The 21,454-nt window shown below is 41.6% G+C and overlaps 1 long non-coding RNA gene across 1 annotated transcript; it reads right to left on the bottom strand.

Moving 5' to 3' along the window:
- Positions 1-17,632: 17,632 nt before the first annotated feature.
- LOC134460058 (uncharacterized) lies at positions 17,633-19,023 on the bottom strand. The gene is made up of 3 exons (XR_010036965.1): positions 18,830-19,023; positions 18,666-18,737; positions 17,633-18,583 (listed from the first exon to the last, which is right to left on the bottom strand). It is a non-coding gene; the product is annotated as an uncharacterized LOC134460058 (long non-coding RNA).
- Between the last annotated feature and the right edge of the window lie 2,431 nt (positions 19,024-21,454).

Genomic DNA, 21,454 nt, shown 5'->3' with positions numbered 1-21,454 from the left:
TCTCTCTCTCTCTCTCTCTCTCTCTCTCTCTCTCTCTCTCTCTCTCTCTCTCTCTCTCTCTCTCTCTCTCTCTCTCTCTCTCTCTCTCTCTCTCTCTCTCTCTCTCTCTCTCTCTCTCTCTCTCTCTCTCTCTCCCCCTGTGTAAGTTGGAGTTAGTTGGATTGGAGTTCAGGGAGGTTATAAGGGTTGTGGGATGTGAGTAGAGGGAGTTGTATTGTATACATGATGCAAAACAAAACACACTGCGAAAAAAAAAAAGGAACAGGATATGACTGGACCTGCTGGCTTTTGTAAACACAGCACAGTTTCAGCACTGGAAATGTCAGGAGGAGCCATGGTTTTTTTTCACAGTCTTTGTAGTAATGGAGTAATGCGACTTCAAGTAGTAAAAGTAGTAGTAGAAGTAGCAGTAGTAACAGCAGCTGTAGTAGTATAGTAGTGCAGTAGTAGCTTGAGCCAGATGGGAACGCAACGAGGGCTGTGAAGTAACCGGGTATGAATGTAGTAGTAGTAAGTAGTAGTAGAAGTAATAGTAGCAGTAGTAGCAGCAGCAGCTGCTGCCGTTGATGTTGTTGTTGTAGGCTAGAAGCAGCAGAAACAGCAGCAGCTGCTGTAAGTAATGGTGCTTTATAAATTGAATGACGGAAATAAATGCCTAATGCCGTCATTGTTGAGTAAAAAATTAGGGGACAAATGCACTGCAGAGACCAACCTCTGTGGTCATCCCAGGAAAGCTTGCCGGCATTAATGCCTCAATACATTCAATGGGGCACATGTGTAGTGAACAAATAAAATAGGCCTACTCTTAGATGGCATCAGTGCTAAGAGGATTTGCTGCTTTACTGCAACATGGCTGCTGTGCCTATCACATGCCTGTTTAGACACACCTGGCTGACATGAAACTGTTTCTTTTCATCCAGGCCCTTGAGATAAACTCGAGAGCGAAAGTAATCCCTCGGGTTTATGGTCGTATAGGCTGGACTGGTGTATAGGCCCTCAATCCACAGCCCCTATTTCAATAAAGAAAGGTCTATGAAGCAGAAATAATAAGTGTCTCTCTTACAGCCCCTGCAGATGCAGAGGTGAATTCTCCACTTTGTTTTTTTTTTTTGCTGAATAACGCTTTGTTTCAGTAGTGCCTTTTACAGTGTGTCTACAAGCTCCACCATGTCACACGTTACACATTATTTGTTGACACTAGTACTACCAATGGTCATAATCCTTGCCCTAACCATACGTATGTTAAAGTGTATGCACATGTTAATTGCATATAGGTTACTTGTTTATACTTTAACTTCATTTACTCTCCCAATTTAATGGGCCTGAGAGATGCAGTGAAAATTCACAAAGCTTGCATACTTCTTGTTACACACTTAACATATAGGCTTCGGTACTACAATGGGTCCAGTTCTGGTGTAAGTCACGGATACAGCGTTACTTGTTATTTGCATGCAGTTATCTACCCTGTATTTCATGATGCAGATATACAAAGTATCACGGTCCAATGAATTTCAGTGCATCTTAGTAGCTGTCAGTTCCCAGTGGTTTAGGAGCAACATCAGTTTAGTTGTCATGGAGATCATCCTGGGCCAGAGAGTGATAAACACATATCTGGAAGATAAGCATGCATGACAAAAGCTCTCTTACTGTCTCTCTCTCTGGCTCTACTCAGGCCCCACACACAGTCCTGTTTCATACACTTCCCCCCCAGATACGCCCGGGGCTGCCCAAGAACAATAAACGGGCCGAATCTGCCCCGCAAATACCCTCAGAGTTTTGTGTGTGTATACGACTCCAATATCCGGCCTTTATTTTGAAGCGATGCAAGGCGGGGGAGGATTGCTTGGTTGGTGAATCCCACTGGAAGCTAAGATAAACCATTGGAGCATATGCAGAACAATTGCTGAAGCAAAGCGTCCTCCTACTCACTGTGTTTGCTGTGCTCTATAACCTGTGGCCCTTCTTTCTCGAGCAGTTCAGACATAAAGCACTTTCTTGCACAGTAAGAAAAAAAAACAGTTTTATTTCAACACTTATAGAGTTGATTTAACGTCTTCTAGAGTGTATTTGGTCACAGAGTACTCTTTTTCACTGCCCCACACAGCCATATTCATTATACTATTAACTCCACATGAGGACGTGAGGGAGGAAAATGTAGTCGCTAAAAATTACCTGCGAATGAAAGTGGGCCACTGCAGCAGGTCGTTTCAGACTGTTTTGTGACTCGCGCGTTGGTTCCAGTCGCAGCCCATTTCACGGGAGAGCTTTTTGGGGTGGCATTTTCCTCCCTCTGATCTCGTGGGCACATACACGGCTGACGACGAGAGCTGCCTCGGCAGCAGTTGTCATGGTAACAGAAGTTGCTGTGCCATGTCACAGATACAGTGCACTGCTTCTCGTGATGGCTATACGGCAGCCATGAAGGGACATGATGTCTGCTTTCAGTAGCACAAAAACGGAGTTTATTTATAGCCGGGCTAAATCCTATTTGTTTGCTCCAGCTTGCAAAAATAAAACAAATGTATCTGCAGATATTTGATAGGCCCATGCAACAGATTCAAGTAAAATATATATATTTTTAATCAAAGTCATTTAAATTTTCGTTTGATTCATTTAGGACATTATGCAGGGGGATCATAAATATTTCTCTGCCGTGTTTCATTTGCATTCATGAAAAGAGACTTGAGAAAAATGAAAGTTTGGGGAAACACAAAAAACATTCTCTGTGTGCTGCTAGTTCATTTAGCACCGACTACAATTGACCACGTTCCACTCAACATCCAGACGTTTAAATAATTCACATCGAAAGCGATTAAATGGGGATTTTGTATTCAGGGGTGGCTTATTTATGCACATAAATTTGAAACCTGAAAAATTGACAAGAGCAGCTGGATGGATTGGGTTTTGAATCAAATCATTCCCACCAGAATTGTGCCAAAGAGGTTGGCATCTCATTTGAACCTGGCATTAAGGAAGACTACAAGGAGCCCTGTTGAGCAGGAACAAAGTTGGGAGGGTGGAATTATATGATAGAAACAGTGGAATAATAAAAGCTACTGGAAGTGTCTGGCAAGCCAGACAATAACATTAAATGTAGGCCTCTAGTCTGGGCTTGTGTGACGGAGGTCTTCCTGCACCTGTTCGTTCCCCTCGAGGATGCAAACCTGCGATCTCGTCAACTACATCGGTTCGGAAATGGGAGGCACAGTACGATACCGCTAGACTAAAGGACGAATCCCCCTGCCCAACGGCATCGACACTGAATGAGGCATTCGGGAGGGAGGTTTACTAACGTTCCACGCCAACTCTGCTAGTTAGCCTCCGTTACACTTGCACTATAGGCTAGGGATGCAAACGATTAATTGATTAATCGATTTTAATCGATCAATGCATTGATCGATTAAAAACCATTAATCGCAATTAATCGACAATTCAACTGACAAGAGACCTAGGTGAAATGGGCATGTGAAGAGTGTGTGTGAAGAGGGGTGTGAATAGTGGCAATATTTAAATAACCTTTGGATTAAAGAATAGAAATAAAATTAATTTAAATGTGGTATTTTATCTCAATTTTAATTTGAAATTTTTAGATTTAGTAGGTTTTTTCCCGAGAAACATTGAGATTTCAGGGGGAAAATGCAAATTAATCGTAAGTCGATCGATAAGACTATCAACTAATGATGAATGAATTAATCGATAATTTGTATCCCTACTATAGGCAAAGCTGTGGAACCAATGGTTGACATTCAAACTTGGTGTGCTACGCTCATCGCAGTGGCCCGCTAGGCTACACAGATTCAACACAGAACATTCTAATCAGAGGACAGAGGCAGGCCAGATCAGCTACACTGATCCCCTTTTGGCCAACAGGAAACGTGCTGCCGGTACTGTATGTTAAGTTCCAATGGCTGTCACTCATTCTGGAGAAACATCTCTCAGGTTTTAGAGATGGCCAACCTCCGATGGAAATTCTGTAGGCCTATTGAAAAACAAAATGTCCGAACAAACAAAACAAAGAAACTTCAAATTCAGTTCAAATTCAGTTACACAGTAATAGGCTATGGGTAGATTAATTCCATTCCTGAGAGTCTGCTACTGTGCCTCTTTTTTGCATCGTTAGTGCTCCATTCAGCAAAAAAAAGGTAGACAAAAGAACTGCTAGGCCAATTCCCATTATTTGTGACTCAAGCAAGAAAACTGCACGGTACACATAACCATAAATAAATGGCGGGATTTGTGGGGGGAAAGCCTTACAAACAGAGGGAACGCCAGGGTGCGATGGACTGGCCATCTGGCTTACTGGGCATTTCCCGGTGGGCCCACCAGGGTGCGGGGCCCACCAGTGAGTCAGTTCTGCGCCACTAATTATGAGGGGCCGCTTTAACCCAAAAGTGCCCGGGCTGTATTTCTCTCACCATGCGTCTCCTCCAGATGCGGAGCATCACACATCCATCTGTGCGTCAAAAAAAGGCTTCATCACTGACTTGGTGCGGTGGGGGGAGCCCGGAGGACGATCAAATTACTTACGAACCAGAAATGATGGATGGGACACAGTTGCACTCTAACACGTTTACCCACCCTAGTACCAGAACTGGCGACTGAGTGAGAGGAGGCTTCAAGCTTTGAGCGGCAGCTGGGACGGACTGTCATGTCTGGGTGATATTGTCGCAAGAGTTCATGGTTTGGTTCATGCTGGTTTGCAATCTAAGTTGTTGTAGGTCTAAGCTGTTGTAGGTCTGCCGATGAAAATATGTCTGGTTACCACCCAACCAATTGGTCACTCTGATGTCACAAACACAGTGATTGGTCAGAACTAACTGAACATGATTTTGCCAGAATGGTAAGCAGAAGAAGTGTACAGGCTACTGCAATGCACGCTCAGTAGGAAGTCATTCTGAGAAGTACGTAATCTAACAGGTGGCCTAACTTTAATGTTCTGAAAGAAGCATAGCAAAGATGACTGAAAGAGGCACACACTGACCGATAGTGTGTCAAAATGTGTGGTTTGGTGATGATGGGTGAGCTTCTCTGCCGTGCCTCCTCAGGTACACAACCATGAGTGCTGCTGGAAAAGTAGCTCCAACAAACTCACTGAAATCCTGTTACTGGCCATTCTCTTGGCACAGAACTATACTGCCCCCTCTTGAAACAGATATCACATTACATGTTGGCCTTTGAGTGCAGAACAATAGGAAGGTGAGCCACATTTAGATGTTTTTATTTTATTGGTATTTATTTATAATTGGTCGTATACAATCTCACAATCTGTACAAGGACATTTATATTATATTTTCATCATTTTCCCCTCTAAGAAGATTTCATCCATAACAGACCTTATACAATGGAAAATATTTGTTTCTGATCTGAGTGCAATTAATTCACACATGGAGCCTGATATCTGTTCATCCTTCTCTTTCCCTTTGGAGATCTCTCTCTCTCTCTTTCTCTCTCTCTCTCTCTCTCTCTCTCTCTCTCTCTCTCTCTCTCTCTCTCTCTCTCTCTCTCCTATCGCTGTGTGGATATGCTAATAAGAGGCTCTCACAGTTGATGTTATCTCACTTTCTCTTTCAGTTTCTGCTCTCTCTCTCTCTCTCTCCCCTTTGTGTGTGATAAGCAGGCCTGTACTGGTTCATTGATTACAGAGTGAGCTTCATTGTGAACTGCTAGGAAGACCCTGATGGTGGGAGATGCTATCCACACGCTTCTGCAGGAACAAGGCAAAAACACTGATTATACCTACACCGAAAACAAATAAACACACACCCACACACACACACAATGGTGCACCCAGGGCTGCTGACAGCTTTTGCCGGGCCCAGGACATAGTCATGTGAATGGGCCTCCCCACCCAATAAATACAATGTAATGAGAACCTTTCTGGGCCCCCTATTTCATGAGCTTGCTCTCTATTTTACCGTCTCCATTCCCATTTGTTTGCTGTATTTGCGAGAGGCAAACTTGTGTAAAGCAATCATTACATGATGTAAAGCTCTGTTTTGTTCAAGAGTGCCCAATATACAGTTTGAATGGTCTTTATCTGTTGGAGAATACTGGCCTCTAGTGGAGCTGCATGCATGGGCCAGTTGTTCTACAAATATTGCAGTGTAACAGAGTTAGAAATGTAGTTGATGAATTTCACTATAAATATTTGGTTCTCCTTATCATACGAGTTGCAGCCACCTGGTGGTGTATTCTTGCAGCTGCAGTAGGTCAGGTCTTTGCACATGAACTATGCTTCCTCCAGTCAGAAAGAGTTTACTTCGCTGGAGATATGAATGTACAACAGCAGCTGCATGATGTTATTTGCACTTAATGTTTCACCAGAATAAATGCGAGTTGGAGCCAACCTTTGTCGCCTTTCCTTGCCTTCGACCTGCCGCAGAATGCGGTCTGTTACAGCAGCATAGCAGCCATAATCTCGCTTACTGCAAATGGGGTGTGCAATAAGAGAATGAAACCAAGTCTGTGAGGTCTCAATTATGTTGTTTCAACCCAAATTAACAGTAAAATCTGATTATTATTATTATAAAACCCAAAGTGATAAGCTGAAAGAAATAGTCAGTGTTGCCAGATTGGTCTGATTCCCGCCCAATTGGGCTGCTTAGGATGGCCGTGTGCGGGGAAAAAAATGGCATTTAGTAGAAAAATCAGCTGAATTTTTGCCCTATAAATCAATAGAATTGGACAGGATTTTGTGCTTCTAGGTGGGTTTTGAGCATTTTTTGGGCTGGAAATCATCAGCCTCATCTGGCAACCCTGGAAATAGTGCGAAGGTCTCCAGTAAAAAGACGGTTCATGAAACTTTATGTAGTCACAGGTGAAGTAGGTGGTGTGGTGTGGTGTGCCCAGGCAAGGTTTCTGCCATTTCTTAGAAGAAATTACATATGGAGTACCAAATGGCTAGTTATAACTTCCAACCCAGTCTCAAGCTCAACACATGATGCCAAAGGTTCCCCTTTTGCATTACACCATGATGCATAAGGTCATGTTGCCTAGACCTTCACCTTTCCCTAAAACTTGACTTAGGCACTGGAATGCTTGTCTCAGTGGTGGGATTTTGAGTCACTAATGGGATGCAAAGGGGGAACTTTTGGCACCATGATTGTTGTTTACACTGCAGCACTGAGCGTTTTATTTTGGTAAATTGAATTGGTTACTTGTGTAAGGGATAGATGCTGAGCGCTCTTCTTTGTTAGACAGTATACTCCGATGCTGGTGCTCTTGAAGTTAAACGACAAAGTCCATTCTTCAAAACTTGTTGGCCGTTGGGCCTACTTCAGGCCGTTGGGCCGACAACCGGTTTCAACCACACAGCGGTTGGGCCGTTTTCAGTTATGTACCCCAGTTAAAATAAAGGGTTTTTAAATTACAAAACACCATACTACTCCTCTCTATGAATTGGTTACTTGTTGGGGCAATGTAGGGTTACGTATAAGTAGGGGGGGCACCTCAGCCATGGATATTTCAAGACTTGAACCTGCAACTTCTCAAAAAAGAGAGGGTCCAGGTTTGCATTGATAGCTCATGGGTAAGCTTCCATGCTCATAACTTCGCCATTAGCTTGAATCTGCTGGGTTATTTTGAAGCAGAAGAAATAGTTAAAAATATAGGACAATTCATATCTGCAGAAGGCTTCCCTTGGTCAGTTGACTTCTTACCAAGCAGGCAGAAAGACAGACTGTTGGTTGGAGGTTAACATAATATGCTCAAAATCTGTCCCACATACAGTATGTCACGTAAGTGAGTACACCCCTCACATTTTTGCAGATTTGTAAATATATCTTTTCATAGAAGAGCATTAAAGAAATTTCACTTTGACACAATAAGTGAGATAAACAAATTTGCTTTAGATGGTGTCAAACATGTCTGGTGGTAAACAAGTGAGTTTTACAAAAAAAGTTTATCCTCTCAATATTCAAGTATGGTAGTGGGACTGACATGGTTTGGGGATGCATTAATGCTATCAACATTGAACATCTGAATTACACCTAAAATAAATATGCATGTCAACATCCACTCTGTGACTACTGAAGCAGATCATGATACTCTCCATTGGATTGCATTCAAATCTCACACCAATCTATTTAAGCCAGGTGCAGACTCAAAATGTAAAAGTTCAATGTAAAGAAAGGTTGAAACGCACACCGATGACCTCCCTTTAATCCCTTTTCATTTCGAGACGATACAAGCCAACACGGCCCCTTCTCTACCGGATTTTAATCTGGGGTGTACTCACTTTCGTGGGCAATGTTCAAACATTAAATGGATGTATTTTGATATTTTCTGAGTGAACAAGAGATTTAAACGGTTATATATGTTGTTAAAAGGTCACTAATCATTGTGTCAAAGTGAAATGTCTTTAACGCTCTCCTATGAAAATATATACTCGCAAATCTGCAAAAACTGTGAGGGGCGTACTCACTTGCGTGATATACTGTATTCGTCACCACCGTCACATATATTTTTTAAAGACAATACATTCAGGTATGTACAAGGTCATTGTCATCACCGAGGACCCCTTTTCAAACCTTTAGCTTAGTAAGCAGATATAGGCCTAGTGTCACCTCCAGTCACTCAGCTCACCCAATCACTTGAAGTCTATTGTCATGACAGTGGCTCAAGACTGAGTGGCTTTGAGTGACCCTATGCGTATATTTGGGTTACTTATGGCTGCACTTCACCAGCACCTGGGAACTAGAGCATGACACAGGAGTGGATTTTCACTCCCGTCCCATCCCGGTCCCAGAAAAAAAAATCCCATCCCGTCCCATCCGGGACTGGAGTAAAAGAAACAAATCCCATCCCGTTGTTTTTTAAAGAAAAAATAAGCAGCATTCCCGCTCCTGTTCATTTTTATTCCCTCTCCCATTCATCTTTATTCCCGCTCCTGCCCACTCCCGTTCATTTTTTACATTTTAACTCCCATCCCAGCGGGACCCACGAGAATTCCTGAAAAATGTCATCCTCTACTGGGAACTGCCTGTGGATATGAACATTTATATCCATAATATTGAGTTCAAAGAAACTTACTGAGTCTTGCAAACGCCTCATCTCAGCACTTGGGTACAGATGAGGAAGTGAGTAGGCTCTCTGACTTTATTATTTTTGTGGTGCAAGGCGGAGCCATGTTGATCTGGCAAGAGGCAAGTTATTTTTTTGGTTCTGGCTAAGAGAAATACATACTGTAAAAAGAACAGAGAAGAAGACACAGAGACAGAGAGAGACAGACAAGAGTGTTACAGCAGGCGACATCATGCCCTGCGCCGATGGACACGGTAAGGAAACAGATGAAAGCTGCAAGGTGGTGCTATTACTATATGGCCGCTGCAATTTTCTCTTTGTTAGGCTATGTTCTATGTATAGTTATCCTACATTTGACTTACCTTGCACTGGTAGCCTAATGCTCTTCTTCATAACTTTTAATTCAGCTCTATATTGAAATGTTCTTGGCTGCATGTGAAGTTTTTCAAAAACCCAACATTCTTGTCTGTAATTCACTTCCAGATTCGCAGAGAGTTTAAAGATAAATACAGAATTTGCTTCACTTTCATTTCATGATTGTGTACAACTTAATTGGTCTTTCTTATAGTATTTCTATTGAATACACAAATTTAGTTTGTGGCCATTGTGTGGCAAAATGTTGGGGTTGGGGAAAATACTCAGGGAAAAAGTTATGCTGTAGTACGTATTTGTGAATGGGCAGCATAGTGTATGTACATTCTGGAAGTAAACTATTTAACCCTAAAGCGACCGACTGGGGTCATTTATGACCCCGGGCACATATTTTCATACACCATTTCTGCAATTTTCATCAGAAAAACTTGTCCTTCTAGGAGTTTGTCAATACATATGTTGTGCATGTTGTGAATGATTTTTGTGAGATTTGGACCATCTATATAGGATTTATAACCAAAACACCTCTGGGGTCATTTATGACCCCGAGAGGATCCACGAGATACTCAACACAATAATGGCCATTGTTGTTGTAAGTTTCAAACTCTGATTTTTGTATTTTGTTTCTTTGAGCAAGCCATGGTCTGCAGACTAAAAATATTCATAATATAAACATTTATAGTATTAAGATATAATATATTATATAAATAAATAGGGCACCCCTGCGATAGCCAACGAAGCATATTGTGAGGGCACCCAGGTAGCATTTCCTCTGTTATTGCTCCATATTTGTTGATATCATGGCACAGTGGTCCTTGACACATGATGAGAATATGAAATGGAAGTCATCCTGATGAACAAAGAGGGAGGAAACAAGTCATCAGTGTAGAAATCAATGGCGTTTTTAGAATTTTCCTTATTATATGGCTATACAAAGGCTGAAGCATCAGTTGAATCATTTCTTTGCTCTAATATATATGGAAGACACCTTTTCACAGCTACAATGTCCAGAAAAAAGTTTCAGAGAGATTTAGAGTGTGCATAAGCTTATATGTTTGAGACATGGTTTTGTCTATGTAAATTACCATATTCTCTGATCTCGTGATTTCATGAACCCAGAAATGTTAAGTATGTTTTATTGCAGAAATATCTTCAATGGGCCTAATTGATAGATTTTGCTTGGTTTCCCAAAGTTTCACTTTGAAAAATTTCCATAATTAGCATAAATATACTGTATTATTATGGTAAGACTACTACAAGTGAATAGGCTAAAAAATGTAAATGATAGATATCACCATGAAACTTTCTCAGTTATTTACTGATGATGAGAGAAGAAAAAAATGTACTGGATGTTTTTGTATTTTGATGTTTACATGTGCAAATGAGGGCATACATCATATTTAGCATATGCGTATGTAAGTTTGACAAATTTTTAGCAAAAATGCTCAAATTCATATTTTTTTTTGCTTTAGATGAGGGACAAGTATGTGCAAGATGTAAATAAATTTGAATGAACCCCAAAAAATAATTTATGTAATGGTATTTCTACATAAACTCCTTGGGGTCATAAATGACCCCGCTCGGTCAGATTAGTCGCAAAAACAGGCCGGTCGCTTGAGGGTTAAAAACACTACATGCTCTACCTCTAAAACGATAAATGACATACTGTATCATACCATTTCATTTTAAAATTGTATTATTCCCCATACAGCCAGTCTATCAACCAGATACACAAAGGTCCGAATTCAAATACTACTACTTGGAGTGGTCCTCATTACTGGATTGGTAGTTCTTGGCGTAATAAAATACCACTGTGAGTCCTCTGTTCAATATTTGAACAATTTGCCATGGTTGTGGCACCACTTTTTAATGTTACTATGTCAAATTATGCTTTGTGCTAATTCTGTTAGGCATGAAAAAACTGACTGATGAACAAGATAGGTGTGTACTACAACTGGATGCTGTACACATGAATCGCTCTGCTCTGCACAATGAGTCTGGTAAGTTTGTTAAATACGGGCCACCTTGTCAGCAATGGTTAGTATGTTACATACGGGCAACACCTTTGAAATTCCTTAAAGAGTGGAATATCACATGTCTGCAAAATATTTTATGAATGGGTTAAATAAAGGATATCATGAAGTGTCATTGGTGTATGATGAAAAAAGAAAGATATGAGGGGATGTTTGGGAGGGAGGGAGAATTTTGGCCAATTTCAACATGCGGTTATAGCTCACTCAACCCTTCACTTATACACCTAACTCAGGGCTTGACATTAACTTTTACACCCAGCGGCCTCTATGGCTAGTGGTTTTCCCAAGTCACTAGCCATTCAGGTATTCCACTAGCCAGCCACTGATTTTACATTGTTTTTTTTCTTTATCTTGATAGTGTACATGTATTAACTACGTGCTAAAGCAAGATCAGTGTATAGCTTTCTACATGGAAGTATATTGAGAGTTATTGATCCTTTTCTTGAACTTAAACACAAGTATTGATACACAAGGGGCAAACAACAGAACATAGGCTACTATGATGCGTATGTCATACCAAGGAATAAGCTGCCAGCCAAATCGGCTAGTGACACTGTACGTATTACTAGCCACAGCCGAGTTTTACCAGCATTTGGCCGGTTGGCAGGTGCCAGTGTCAAGCCCTGACCTAACTTATGGCTTTGTTGATACTGTATGAACATATAGTGAGGAAGGCAAGTACGCCTGTGTGCAGCAAATGCCCTGAGGACTACATCCATCACAATGGAAAATGCTACCTGTTCTCTTCCTCAAAGAAGACCTGGGAACAGAGTCGAGACTACTGCGCAACCATCGGAGGGAATTTAGCAATTATCAAAAATAAAGAAGAACAGGTAAAGTGTGAAGCTTTCTGCCTGTCTTCTCTATGTGCTGTAGATAGATGTGCTTACAAGTAACTTCTGCTTCTTCTTTACAGCTCATTTTAAGTGCTATTATTATAGCTGTTCTAGATATGTTGATCATATTGAGGTTTGATTTTTTTGTGTGTAAATGTGCTGTTCACTGATAACCCATACTGACCTTGACTGCAATCGCTTCAAGGGTGAAAGTGGGGCAGTACTTTTGGATTGGACTGAATGACCTGGAGGCTGAAGGGCAGTGGCACTGGGTGGATGGTTCATCTCTCAATGACACTGGAGCTGTGTAAGTACCAATGCCATTTCTCTTTACTTCTATTTACAATTTGCAAATACACAAAATGATAGATATCAACCCATTAAGAGTACACAGCATTATACATTTGCTGTTACCAGAATGGCAATGACCAAGTTGTAGTGCATTACTAAAGGACCCTGTGTTATGTCTGTCGTATTATGATACTTAACTCAATGATAATTTCAGCGTGCCACTGGAGGGAGGGCGTGCATTAAGGGGCTACAGAATGAAAGACAGTGTCTTCAGTCATAACCCACAAAGTGGGGCTTTTCTTGGGCTTTTTAAAAGATATTTCTTTTGGTCTTTTTGACCTTATTTATGATAGGACAATGAAGGTGGTGACAGGAAGCGAGTGGAGAGAGAGAGACAGGGAAGGTTCCGGCAAAGGACCGGGCCGGGAATTGAACCCAGGTCAGCCGCATGGTAGACGAGACGAGTGCCTATACCGTTTGGTCATGGCAGGGCCAGGGCTTTACTTTTGTAATGTCCGCTTTGGACATCATGTATCCCACAGCAGATTTCAGTAGGCATATTCAGTAGGCAATTACCTATACAGAGTTCATATTCACAAAATTCTTTTGGTAGTGGTAGTGGGGACTCTACCAGTATTTGTGCACATTGAAAAAAACACCTTGTATTGTGAAGTGCTTCCAGCAAAAAAAATGGTTCAATGGTTCGCCCTTGAGGACTTGGTGTACAGTAAAGCATGTTTGGCATGGAAGCTAGTCTTGGTCCCATGATGCGTTAAGGGGAGATCATGCATGATGACACCTCAGCTTTATGTGTATCCAAGTCCATCCTGCACAGCTCGCCACTCGAGGCCCCAATTCGCAATTCCAATTCCAATTCGAGACTCCAATTAGCCAACGCTCCATTTTGGCATGGGAGGCACGATACCACAGAGCTAAAGGTCCAGACCGATAGGCCAGTGCTACTGATTGGAAAGGAGGTTTACTAATGTTCTACCACCAAACAATGCTAGGTGGCATACGTTACACTCACCACCCTAAACATCACTGGCGTCCGGGTTATGGCATGGCCCCAGTGTAACAGAGGTCATCTGTGCTAGTTCGCCACTCTTGGCTCGTACCCACAGCCTACCAGGCAATGCCCCAGTTAGGTATAGGCATGATACCGCTGAGCTAAAGGTCCAGACTGATTCTACCACTAAAATCTGCTAGTTGTCATCCGTTACATATACTGTATGAAGGGTGGTACTGTAGAGTCAAGAGTGGGGCTGTCGTGCCGAAAAGCGAGTCCCTGCCAGAACACGAGTGCCCTCATTGAAACCAATGACATTTTTTGAGAGAAAATTATACTAATTTTTGCAGAATGAATTACATAATTTATGAACTAAAAATATGCTTATGAAACATTACTCGTCCTTATTATGAGCTATTTGAATGAAACATTTGTTATGACAATTCTTCGATTATTTTATGGAAATAATACTGAAATTGTAACCAGCTCTTTGTAATACTTCCAGAAGGAATGTAGATGCTTTATTGATAGGCTTTCCATCTTAAATTGTGTCGGATTTTTCTGCAATAATGGGTAAAAAATATCAGAAAAATTGGTCATTGGTTTCCATTGGTTTCAATGAGGGCACTCGTGTTCTGGCAGGGACTCGCTTTTCGGCACGACAGTGTCACTCGTGAAATGGAGGAGCAAGGGGAGGAGGTGGGTTTGATGCATGACTAGAGGCCTCTCCAAATAGAATCTTACAGTTTGTTTATAAACCATATGTAGAAATTGTATTGACAACAAGAATGTTTTAATCAATAATGTTAATCTCCTCTGACCTGTTTTTGTCATGCATATCACTCACCCATCAGAGTAACACTTAATTTATTGTCTCTTGAAAGTTTCTGGTTTGACAGATCACAATTCAATGAACCTAGCGAGCCGGACAACTGGATTGAAGAAGATCCCTTGGGGGAAGACTGTGGCACGCTTACTTGGGCTGACTGGCGCGATAGGTCATGCAAACAAATGTTCATATTTATCTGCGAGACTCTTGCCATTTCTTAGATGTGACAATCATTCAGCCTTTTTCTTTGAAATTGTGACAATTTGCTGTAAAAATTCTGTAAAAGTGTCTTCCTCCAATGACTGAACTATGTTCAATTCTTAAATATCTTTGGAGTGCTTTTTATAAAAGGCTGGTTGTCATATTTTGCTGAAAAAAGGTGTTTTTGAAAAAACCTTGAATTTGAGTCATGGAATTATTTATGTTGTATTCTACCAAGTCTTAAGTTTAAGAATATATTGAAGACCCCCTGAGTTTTTGACTTAAATGTACATTTTTTCACTAGTTTATTGCATTAGTGACAAAATACATCACATGAACATTATTGTGTAAAAAGGGGGCATCATGTGATAATGTAAGCTTATTTATTCTGATTCTTTATTATTACTTAATATATGTATAGCATTTTAAGGTTCAAATATGTTACATTTTATATTATTTTGCTTCATCAACACACACTGTCACACATTTCCTCAAAATCTTTCAATATACTTTAAATTAAACTGAAAGTACTTTGTTGCAATATACCAAAAGACCTGGAATATTAGATGCCACTTGTATCCACCCATCACACCTATTATTTTACGATTCATAACGAAAATATCCTATTTATTTTCTTAATTATGAGTGTCACACCGAATGACATGGCGTCACGCCATATGATTAATTACTCCACACTACAGTCTGTGTCCAAAAATGTGCATGAACTGCATTTATTAAAGAACCAAACATGTTGACAAGGGATAGTGATTGTTTCAGTGTTACAAAAAAGAAAAAATATTTAATATTGTTAAAAAAATGTGTAACAACGGGTAGCTTTTAACATGTCAATTATTACACCGCCGTATCCATTCCATGGCACCCTGCAACTGCTGATTATTATTAACTAGATGGATTTTAAGCTTGCTAAATCATTGAAGTAAGAGTAATGCTTTGTTAATCACAGAATAGTAGTAATGCTTTGTAAATAATTAGTAAATAAGAATAAATATAAGTGAAACAGTGACAATAAAAAATGGGTAAAAACCATGACTGACCGCAAGGTCATTAAAACAGCCACTGAAAACTGTAAAATATTTGGCAACTAGACATGAACAGCCTACCATATTCTTGTGTGTGTGTGTGTGTGTGTGTGTGTGTGTGTGTGTGTTTTAGTTATGGAACAAGAGCATATTTGTTGCAGGTTTAGACTACGCTAAAAATGAGCCAGTCACATTTCAAGAGCAAGAAAAAACTCTTGCACTGCTCAGATTGTTTGAGACAGCAGGCTATTTCATTCTGGGTGTAACATATGCACATGTCTTTGTGGCCCCTCAAAATATTCTTGTGCTAATTATCAATGTACACTATACAAATATTAACACATACTACTATAAATAATTTAAATATTTGCATCTACTTCTCTCTTCTTTTCCTCAAGACCTCCTCTCTCTTTACAGGATACATTTCTTCCTGTATTTCCTTGTTCTTTCTTTACTTTCCACCTCTATCCACATGCTACAATCTTAATAAAGTTGAAAAGTAAATAAATGAACAAATACAAGAAAGGTGAAGCATTTAAATTATAAAAAGAAGCATGTTATCATGAATTCATATTCATGTATGGATATTGTGGATATATTGGTGTCTGAATAATACATATACACCACTAACATGTTTTAAAGCATCAATATATTAAACAAATCTGAATATTAGCCATGAAAAATGAAATATATGTGGTATTTATGTATTAAAATGAAGCTCATCTCATATGGTGTGACAAAATTGTAATATGGTGTGACAAGAAAACAGTCACACCTTATGATATTTTGTCACACCATATGAGGTTTCATTGCCTTATTTCATGGGATTAAGCAATCTGTATTCATGTTAGCCATGTAAAACCATGCTAGATGCAATATGACAAGATAGTTTTCAAGGTTATATTGACTAAAAAATAATCTATTGTCTTTATTTTTGTGTAAAATGTGTCACACCAAAAGACATGCAACATGGAACTGGAGCAGCGGTGTCAGATAAACTTGATTTTTTTTGGGACATTATAAAGAGCTAAAACTCATCTTATAGCTGTCAATGTCCTTCTGAGGTGATATTGTTCTTCCTGAAAGAATGAGGACCCCTCACTTGGCAACGGTGTCCATACAATTGCCAGTTCAAAAATTGAAATAAGGTGTCACACCATATGATATCAATTTTGGGACCAAAATGTTTCAGTTAATGGTGGCTTCAAATTTATAATGCCTGAAATCTTCACTAAATAGGCTCAACAATGTATGTCTTGGCTATAATTACATGACTGAATATATAGAAAAGGAGTACATTTTCCAGTTTTTATTCAAAATCAGACTTTGGGACATGGATTTGAACTGTCACACCGTATGAGCTTTTTCTACTTTGGCTCTAAATTGTGAATAAATTGAAGATTAATGTTGCAAGTGATTTATATGAACTTATACAACTGCACATTCTGAACAACATAAACACAGTTTTTAGCACCTTTTTATAAAAATTACATAACTTTGACACAGGGGAACAAAAAAAGACCACGTCATGTCAACCACCCAAAAACAAGTATGTAGTCTACATTTTAATCAACACAGTAATTTCGTGTAGCCTACTGTATGTCACATGCACAAGAGAACACAATGATTTGCTAGATATTGGACTTAAATGCTTGTAATACTTTCATCATGTCTGTGTATACTCAGTATTTGAAAGTGAAAGTGAAAGCCAACCTGGGAAACTCCCATTGTCATTGCGACTCAGCACTCCACTGCACGCAACAAAATTGCATGTATGTGTGGCCTGCGTTATCTCTTTACCGAAATATTTTTAAGATTTTTAATATTTTTAAGGTGTTTAGTGACTACGCCACTCTCATTTGTTAGGGTGAGAGAACCCAAGAATCAAACACTTGATTTGACTTTCCCCGCAACAGGTTAGTGAATAACAAGAGATACAACTGTCACACAATTCAGAGTTCTTTTTTTATTTTCTTTCAGTGATTCTCATCTTTTCTGTATTTCAAATGTCTGTACTCAAAATATCTGCTTCACAGGCTCAGTCTTGGATTTCATATAATTCTGAACCAGTGCAATACAAAAGTGGCATTAGAGGCAATTACCAATAGTGACAATAATGTGCAAATTATGCAATTGCATGAGAAGGGGACCAAACAGCAGACAATGCACTGCAAACACTGTTAGTAAAGAAATAAAACAAAAACACACAAAACTGCCCGTAGGCAAAGTCTGAATTGGCCACACACTTGTTAGTTAGATAATGCTACGTTTGGTCTCCCACTACAGCAACCAAAAAACTGTTCCAAAGGTCATTGGCGATGCTGCCAGGGACTGCACTGATAATAATTGCACTAGCCCAAGAAATACACTAAATGTCATACATGAATCACGTTACACAAGCCCCTTCGTCTTGGATGTTACTAAGTAGAAACTTACACGAGCCCCTTCGTCTCGGATGTTAGAGTGAAACTTACACAAGCCCCTTCGTCTCGAACGTCAAAGTGAAAGGGTTGCACAGGATGACTCACTCACACAATAGAACAAAACAAAACAAAGGTTGGGAAAAGAACAGTGATGCCCCCCTTCTCTAGTGACACTGCATCAGTGTAGTCGAAGGCACCAACTCCTCCTATGTACATTTAACGAGAAAGTTACCATTAGGAACGGCATTTATAACTCGATTCAACAGGAGTTGTGTATTGTGGAAATGTGGGCGCTCCCACAGGTGCAACCACGACACCACAGCGCGATATCAAAGGCACCACGCTGCCAGTCCCGCCATCACACCTGCGGAGCACCCCCACTCCCACCCCACACAACTCCCTACACAAGTCAAGTGCTAAGCGTCGAAACTCCTACAGAAAATGCCGGCATTACCTCTGGTTCTCTCGAAGCGGCATGCAAGCAGTCAACCACACAGGACACAAAGTGGAAGAACATCACCAGCGACACTGTGATAGAGTAACACTACATCAGTCACAACAGAGACTACGTTCGCACACACGAGAGAAGTGTACAGAACGCATCTTTTACCTTGAGTTTGCCCAGCTCAGCACACCATCCCAGAACAGCAGCCGACCCCACGCCAGCCGCCGATGGACAGGGCTACAATTAAGTTAAATGGTGTCAGTAACTAACATCTAAGTACATTACAATGCACCAAAAAGAGCAATAAACCAACCGAGAAGGACGCCTACCTTTCCTGTACGGTGGCTCAACCACAAACAGAGGGACAGAGAGAGCGGTGTGCCCACGCTACACTCGACAGCATCAAAAACACGGCGTCTTTGCTAACTAGCTACCACCGCAATGATTTATGCTACACACCTGAAGGAAAGGGGAGTGTCGTTACCCCGTCAAAATAAAAGTTCAGGATAACCACCGGTTACATACACCCCCACTTTAAAAGGTCACCGTCCCGGTGACACTCCGCACTCGCACACATTCCCGCACACACCCAACAAGCGCGCACGCACACACACACCCAACAAGCACGCACACACACACACACCAGCACGCGCATCGCACGCGCATCCAACGAGCGCAACCACACGCACACTAGAGGCCCCCCAGCACATTAACCATCAACAAAGTACACATGCACATAATCATACACAGACACTGCATTATGATCCAGGATGGAGTCACGCCAGGCTGGATGGACATGGACGTTCTTCTTGGACGGTTACTCTCCAGTCCACTACATGACAGTCTGCGGTTGGAGGCCTGCCCATTGCCCCCTGAGTGGGCTGTCGGCGAAGGCTGCCGCTGCGCACCCACAGAGGCCCGTTGCCCATTGCCCCCTGAGTGGGCTGTCGGCGAGGGTTGCCACTGCGCACCCACAGAGGCCCGTTGCCCATCACGGTCTCTCACTGGGTGCCCCAGATGCTGGCTCCCCCACGTGAAGCTAGCCTCATGCGACATGGACGTTCTTCTTGGACGGTTACTCTCCGGTCCACTAAATGACAGTCTGCGGTTGAAGGCCTGCCCATTGCCCCTTGAGTGGGCTGTCGGCGAGCGCTGCGCACCCACAGAGGCTCGTTGCCCATCACGGTCTCTCACCAGGTGCCCCCGATGCTGGCTCTCCCACGTGAAGCCAGCCTCCTGCGACTCCGGTTGAGGTTGCTGGGAAATGCCCAGCCACCTTGACAGCTCATCCAGCTGCCCTTGCCGATGCGCTACCATCTGCTTCAACTCAGACAGTCCTTCCATGCTTCTCTCGCAGCTTGGCCGTCGGCTATGCCAGCACCCCTGCCGGTGATCGTCGGTGGGGCCCTCCGCTGGCTGGGGGTAATCACTGTTCTTTTCCCAACAAAACAAAACAAAACCAAATGTATACAAAACCCACCACTAACAATTGTAGACAGCTGTATCCATTTAGTTATCCTTGCCGACTACTACGCCAAATGTGGCCTGCGTTATCTCTTTACCGTAATATTTTTAAGATTTTTAGTGACTACGCCACTCTCATTTGTTAGGGTGAGAGAACCCACGAATCAAACACTTGATTTGACTTTCCCCGCAACAGGTTAGTGAATAACAAGAGATACAACTGTCATACAATTCAGAGTTCTTTTTATTTTCCTCCACTGCTTCTCATCTTTTCTGTATTTCAAATGTCTGTACTCAAAATATCTGCTTCACAGGCTCAGTCTTGGATTTCATATAATTCTGAACCAGTGCAATACAAAAGTGGCATTAGAGGCAATTACCAATAGTGACAATAATGTGCAAATTATGCAATTGCATGAGAAGGGGACCAAACAGCAGACAATGCACTGCAAACACTGTTAGTAAAGAAATAAAACAAAAACACACAAAACTGCCCGTAGGCAAAGTCTGAATTGGCCACACACTTGTTAGTTAGATAATGCTACGTTTGGTCTCCCACTACAGCAACCAAAAAACTGTTCCAAAGGTCATTGGCGATGCTGCCAGGGACTGCACTGATAATAATTGCACTAGCCCAAGAAATACACTAAATGTCATACATGAATCACGTTACACAAGCCCCTTCGTCTTGGATGCTACTAAGTAGAAACTTACACGAGCCCCTTCGTCTCGGATGTTAGAGTGAAACTTACACAAGCCCCTTCGTCTCGAACGTCAAAGTGAAAGGGTTGCACAGGATGACTCACTCACACAATAGAACAAAACAAAACAAAGGTTGGGAAAAGAACAGTGATGCCCCCCTTCTCTAGTGACACTGCATCAGTGTAGTCGAAGGCACCAACTCCTCCTATGTACATTTAACGAGAAAGTTACCATTAGGAACGGCATTTATAACTCGATTCAACAGGAGTTGTGTATTGTGGAAATGTGGGCGCTCCCACAGGTGCAACCACGACACCACAGCGCGATATCAAAGGCACCACGCTGCCAGTCCCGCCATCACACCTGCGGAGCACCCCCACTCCCACCCCACACAACTCCCTACACAAGTCAAGTGCTAAGCGTCGAAACTCCTACAGAAAATGCCGGCATTACCTCTGGTTCTCTCGAAGCGGCATGCAAGCAGTCAACCACACAGGACACAAAGTGGAAGAACATCACCAGCGACACTGTGATAGAGTATCACTACATCAGTTACAACAGAGACTACGTTCGCACACACGAGAGAAGTGTACAGAACGCATCTTTTACCTTGAGTTTGCCCAGCTCAGCACACCATCCCAGAACAGCAGCCGACCCCACGCCAGCCGCCGATGGACAGGGCTACAATTAAGTTAAATGGTGTCAGTAACCAACATCTAAGTACATTACAATGCACCAAAAAGAGCACTAAACCAACCGAGAAGGACGCCTACCTTTCCTGTACGATG

The sequence above is a fragment of the Engraulis encrasicolus genome, chromosome 12 (assembly GCF_034702125.1).
Source record: "Engraulis encrasicolus isolate BLACKSEA-1 chromosome 12, IST_EnEncr_1.0, whole genome shotgun sequence".
Lineage (NCBI taxonomy): Eukaryota > Metazoa > Chordata > Actinopteri > Clupeiformes > Engraulidae > Engraulis > Engraulis encrasicolus.
The sequence above is the reverse complement of the archived record's forward strand: the minus strand, read 5'-3'. Positions and strand labels throughout refer to the sequence as shown.